Source organism: Eurytemora carolleeae, unplaced genomic scaffold (genome assembly GCF_000591075.1).
Source record: "Eurytemora carolleeae unplaced genomic scaffold, Eaff_2.0 scaffold2173, whole genome shotgun sequence".
NCBI lineage: Eukaryota > Metazoa > Arthropoda > Copepoda > Calanoida > Temoridae > Eurytemora > Eurytemora carolleeae.
Window position 1 is genome coordinate 19,758 of NW_019398068.1, and position 6,888 is coordinate 26,645.

At 31.3% G+C, this 6,888-nt stretch overlaps 1 long non-coding RNA gene across 1 annotated transcript; it reads right to left on the bottom strand.

Annotated features, from left to right (window-relative positions):
• Positions 1 to 4,921: 4,921 nt before the first annotated feature.
• LOC111716740 (uncharacterized) lies at positions 4,922 to 6,016 on the bottom strand. Its single transcript, XR_002768582.1, has 2 exons — positions 5,421 to 6,016; positions 4,922 to 5,149 (listed from the first exon to the last, which is right to left on the bottom strand). It is a non-coding gene; the product is annotated as an uncharacterized LOC111716740 (long non-coding RNA).
• Positions 6,017 to 6,888: the final 872 nt, after the last annotated feature.

Sequence of the window (6,888 nt, forward strand, 5' to 3'; positions counted from 1 at the left end):
CCCGATCGGTTAATTAATCTGGAGATAAATAACATGAGGAGAACAAGCAATATTTAATCTCGAGATTAAGAAAAGGAGTGGATTAAGCCTTAATCCCGATATCCACCATTCTAAAGTTTTCAGCTCTGAGCTGAAAACTTTAGGATGGAATATCCTTAATCCCGATCGGTTAATTAATCTGGAGATAAATAACATGAGGAGAACAAGCGATATTTAATCTCGAGATAAGAAAAAGAATGGATCAAGCGTTAATCACGACATCCACCAGTTAAAAGTTCCCAGCTCAGGATCTATATAAAATAGGATCTTTTTTTTCAAATTAAGCCTTCATTGGTTTTTTATATAAATGTATGTTTTGAACTCTCTAGAAGATTTAGCATTTCAAGGTTATCATGATCTCAGAACATTATAATTGCAACACTAGAGGTGGGGGGGGGATAAAGGAGGTGGGAGTGAAGTCAAGCAGGTGAAATTTTCACGTTTGTCACGAACATTAAGACCACTGAACACTGAACACTGAACAGATAACTGAGTACTGGAGATTGCAACTCCTATTTTGGCAGGGAAGAAAAAAAGCACAAAAATCCAACCCCGACCTCATGTAATTGTAATAAACGGGGCTTTCGGCTTTCCTACAAAAAGTAAACTTTTCATAAATGTAACTTTGAAAAGAGACGGATTAGCCCTGTTTTAAAGATGACAAAGTAGTTTTATTCTGTGATGTTAAATCACAGAAAATTATGAAATATAAATGTTTTCTCCATTAAAGGGTGTAAAATCAATCAAAAAAATTTTGAATCAAAATAGAAAAAATTTCCATTGGTTCTAATTTTTCTGAGAGTAAATGATACTTTCTGTAATAAAGAATTAGATAGTTTTGATACTTGATGGTTCACAAATTATGAATAATTTTTAATGTATGCATTATGATGAATTACTTCATATCTTATACTTTTTCCAATTATTGGTTCAACCATTTCTGGCTGTTTATTAAATCCGACCTAAGCTAGCTGCCATTATTCTTCAATTGTGTAACCAAATATGGGTCTATCTGGCAGAACGGTTTTAATGATGCTCTGGAAAATGATCTAGAAGAAACCAACCTAAACTAATCATTTTTGAAGTAACTATCCAGTAGTTTTAACTCCCTACGCGTTTAAAAAATATTTTTCTTGATATAACAGTGTCCTTATTTCTCTTTATTCAGTATGATCTTTAGGAAATGTAACTATGTAAAGGTATAAAATTCGATCAAGAAATTATCAGCAATCCGCGAAAATGGATTGTTATTATATCAGGACAATTTTCTTTCCTAGTAAACTTTCCGACAAACTTTGAAAAAGCCGCCAGAATTATTCACACTGATGGTAAGAAATTGGTAGTTACGAAAACATAACGGTTGCAGATGTGGAGAAAGCAAGAAAGTTCAAAAAGAAATTCTATAAAAAAATCACCGTGCCAGATTCTTTCATCTCTTTTGAATTTACTATTTTACATCCAATGAAGACCAAAATTATGTGCTTCGCGACCAGATGGTCTTGTTCTATTTGAGAGTATTGAGAATTCTGAGGTATTTGTTTTGGGTCCAGGTTTGGCATATGTTTTATACTGACCAAATCACGTGTGATTATTTCTTTTAGTCTGATTATACTGTAAAGTACAGGGTTTACCTGGAAGTTTTTTAACATATTACTAATGAGTGTATGTAGCTCTTTTTAAACCTATTTTTATCATTATTCTACAACTAAAGATGTTCTTTCTATGTAGATTGAACTGGATTAAACCATCCAAACTGCTTGTATTTTCTTAGAGAGATTGGATAGAATAATAAGTAGTCAGGGTTACAATCTGCTCAGCAGGAACCAGACAGAGTAGAGATAGAGATAGATCATTGAACAGTAGGGCGGTCAGTGTGATCACTTTATATTATGTTTATTAGACACATGGGTTACATTGGATATCATTTTTGAACAAACAAAACAGAAAATTTTGTTAACAAACAAAACTTTCAGTTCATGCAAACTGCTTGAAAAAACAAACCACTTGAAAAAACGAACTGATTGAAAAAACGAACCGATTGAAAAAAACGAACCACTTGAAAAAACAAACTGCTTGAAAAAACGAACCACTTGAAAAAACGAACTGCTTGAAAAACCAACCTCTTGGAAAAACCAACCGCTTGAAAAAAAGAACCGGTCAAAAAAAAGAACCGCTTGGAAAAACGAAATGCGTGAAAAAAACGAGCCATTTGAAAAAACGAACCGCTCGAAAAAAAAGTCTGAACGGGCCCAGTAAATATATATCTCTTCGCTCAGTATCTCTTAATTATTTATTTCTCTTTTCTGAACCTGATACCTGGAACCTGATACCTGGAACCTGATACCTGGAAGGAAACTGATACCTGGAACCTGATACCTGGAAACTGATACCTGGAACCTGATACCTGGAAACTGATACCTGGAAACTTCTTGACGTTTTCAAAACAGTTCTTGTTGAGTAGTGTATCAACTAGTAAAAATATTTCAATTGAGTACATTTCTTGATATGATAAAAATGTTTTTTTTTAAATTTTGCAACACATAAGTTACTTTTTTAAAATCCTTCTATGGACTGTTAAATTAATTATAATTTGAAAGTAATTCGTCAAATTTTTAAAACAATTTGTCTAAAATGTGGCAAACTAAGACTTGAGAGTTAAATGTGAAAATACACGACAAATCATAAAAATAATTTGGGTTGTGAAATTCTTTTTATTATCTCATTGATGTCAATATTACATAAATTTAGCCGGATTTTCAGATGTTTGAAAAGTTCTCATAATTTTGAGATAATTGGATTAAGAGAGAATTTATCTGAAAGCATAGTTTAAAGGAATATTTGATGCTTAGTATTTACAATTTACAGCCAATTATCCAGTTCTTACGAACTTATTATTATCCTAAAAGTTATGAAAACTTTGAAGTTATATATGTTAATCCCAAAATATAATCAGAAATTTTCCATTTTTAACCAAGAATTAGACAAAGGGGCTTGTATCCAATGTATCCAGTNGTATCCAATGTATCCAATGTATCCAATGTATCCAATGTATCCAATGTATCCAATGTATCCAATGTATCCTATGTATCCAATGAATCCAATGTATCCAATATATCCAATGTATCCAATGTATCCAATATATCCAATGTATCCAATGTATCCAATTATTTAATGTAACCAATGTATCCAATGTATCCAATGTAACCAATGTATCCAATATATCCAATATATCCAATGTATCCAATTATTTAATGTATCCAATGTATCCAATGTATCCAATGTATCCAATATATCCAATGTATCCAATGTATCCAATTATTTAATGTAACCAATTTATTGAATGTATTGAATGTTTTCAATGTAACTACACCTGTTTGGAACCCTTGGAGTATAAGGGACTTTTAAAGCCTTGAAGAAGTCCAAAAAAGCGCAATTTATATGATCTAAGGATTGTCAGGAACCACATATGAGGATAAGCTCCTTGAACTAGGTATCCAATCCTTATCTGATAGAAGAGTACTTTTCGACCTCATTCAGACTTAAAGATTATCCATGGCATAGAAAATGTTTAGTTTAACACCTGGTTCCAGTTGGTTGACCCAACAAGAACCATCACAACCCGACAATCACCATTTTACTTTAATATCCAACCAAAATGATCCAACTTAGAAATAAGGAACAAATTCTTCAGCAACCGTGTAGTCGAAACCTGGAACAAGCTACCCATTAACATCAAAGATGCTTTTCAAATCTCTTTATGACAAAACCGATGTAGAGCATTATACTACCAGGGCTGAAAACTTTAGAATGAGATATCCAATTAATCACGATTGCTTAATCTGATTATCCAATATGTACACACTTTCGATTTTCTTCTTATAATCCTCTTTTTGGATATTTCTACTGCATAAAAGTTACGTTTGATAACAAGTACAGATATAATGCTATATAGATCGGACTAATTTATCCGATTGGGTTAAAGCCAGCTGTTCACAAGCCGTCTTTTAGTGCATTTAAACAAATATAAATTTAATCATGTTAATAGGAAATTATTAAAAACATGTTAGGACTATTGTCATTTTGAACGTTAGTCTTAATAAACATTAATCTAAAACTTACGTTCGTTCAATCGATGTTTAGTTCAATTGATATGACATCATCAACCCCAGAAATCAAAACCGGCCTTTCAAAAGTTAAAGAGTAAATCTTAATATGACATGCTGATTTGTTAAATTTTTAAGTTCTTTTTTTGGATATCGAATGCGTATTAGCATAATACAAGGTTTAGTAAAATCGGAGATTTTGCTAATTAAAGATAGCGCATCAGAAAATCAACGCAAATTTGACGCATTTTCTGGGGTAGAGAAAGATCGTAACAAATGTCGTCTTCTCCAGAAGTTCTGAATATATTTACCAAGCTGACGTTTCATAATGTCGTCTCTTGTAATTGTAAAGAATTAAATAGTTATTTAAAAACAAAACAAGGAAACAACTTTAGTTTTTCTATCTTGAAATATTTTATTTGTCCATAGTCCATAAAAGTGACTAGTGGAAAGACAATGAAAATAATTTACAGAATTCATCACTTTTTAAGTTGAAATAACGACGATATCTTCCTCATTGTTAACCAGATAAATGTTTAAATGGTACCGTTGTTAATAGGACCTGTTATGGGTTGGTAACTTGAAATTACATCTATCAGTCCTTTAGAACATTTACTTTTGGTTTGAATTATTTGAAGTGTTTATAAGAAGAAAATTAATAAACCGTATCTTTTAAGCTAGTAACCTTGTACTTTTTAACAGTAATCAATTATCTCATTACTTTTTCATTCAAGATTGAATTTTCTCTCTACCTGATTTAAATGAATTATTGAAAAATATAACGTCATAATATTTATTTAACAATTTAATTTTTACAAAACTGTAGTTTTTACAAAATCGGGATCTTTCTGCTTAAGGAATTCCTATGATCCAATTAAAGAGCCTTCGTCCAAACTTTTTTTCTTTTTTGATCTGCTGGCATTGTAAACGCAGACTCTCCTATTCTTGGTTGGCTTGGCAGTTGGGTATCATACATGTTACTTTGCTTGGCAGTGGCACCGACGAACCTGAATTTATCAGAATTGTTCATCGAACTTGTATTACATAAACTCCAGAATTTGAACACGAAATTTAGACAATCTGCATGTTCACTGCTCAATTGTGGTATTTTATGTTCATTGAACTAGTTAACCAAAAATGTAGTCCAAAAGTCGTCTTTATATTTCCCAGTTTTATTTTCACCAATGTATTTCTTTAATCCACCTTTTTAAAATCCTCCAATAATTAATGCCTCAAACCTTTGCAAATGTTGTTTGCTATATTTTATAAATAAAATACCTTTTTCAATCTAAGTTGTTTAGTTGTTTATTCGACAGAAGTTCATATCATACTGTATAGTAGTAGAGTCGAGCAGGCCTTAATATAACCTTCAATATCTGCACAGTGCAAGACTATGCTGATAATTTCAGGCCTATATACTGGTCTACACGAGCTACCCTATATTTTTACATAATTACATATATTTTTATATATCTTGAAATAAATATCTTCTCGCAATATCCCCTCGTTGAAGTATTGCAGGTTCGTGTTGAAGTTTATGACCAAGGAGCAGGATTGCAGGGGAGCGGGGCAATGAAAAAATGACAAGGTTTGGTTCATCAGCATTTTTCAGAAAGCTGTTAGCACGCAGGCATGCATAGCTAACATTACAAAAATTTACAAAAACTTCCATTGTTGATTTCAGATATAAGCAGGATAGTAAGCATGAGTGCATGACTATCAGCAGCTTAATTTATTATTGTTTCTTTACACATACAGCATAGTATGCAGATTTTACATTTTAAGCAAAATATGTTATTTTCTATTTTTTCTTTGCATAAATTACATTCTTATTCCTCGTTCGTTGCATCAGAGCCAGCTGAGCTTGGCTTTATTTCATCAGAGAACTTCATATCCGCACCGCAGAAACAGATACACCTTTTTGTTCCTCGTTTTTAGCATCAGAGCCAGCTGAACCCGGCTTTATTTCATCAGAGAACTTCCTATCCGTAGCAACAGAGACACCTGCTGTTTCAAAATATTTGTAAATACTTTTTAGTATTGTTGATTTTATAAGTATTAAATTAAATTACTCATATCTTCTAAATCAATTTCAATGAATATTGATTGTAAAGAGAAGAATAGCAATCACTAGACATACTTTTAGTTTTGTTATTATACAATTAATATTATCAAACAATTATATTAATGCTTAAAATCAATTTCAATGAATATTGGTTTATAAGCACATTTATTTCATAGTTATATATACACATATATATACTTTAGTTTGTCGGGGTCATGTTGAATGCTAGCTGTCCGTTTTATCCTTACTGTATTTGTCGAATTTCTGGAGTCTAGTTTTTTCTTACAGAAATATATACTTGAGATAAGACCAATAAAAGTACTCAAACAAGATATCGTGATAATAATATAGTTTTTATATATATGAAGATAATGTTCCCAGTTTTGGCTTTTAAATTCTCCCTTTTTATCTATATGTTGATTCTGCCAAAACCAAATTTTTCATTTTTCTATGCTTTAAAAAATGATTTTTTGGCCCTAAAAAAAATTTAACAAAAAAGAATTTTTCTGTTATTCTTTGTTGATAAAATTGCTGATTATTGTGATATAATCAGTCTTGAATGTTATGAATAATATTATTCATATGTTTTGTTTTAAATCCCTATGGATTCTTTAATCTGTGTCACTATAAAAATAGTTATTTGTTTTAAATCCCTATGGATTCTTTAATCTGTGTCACTAT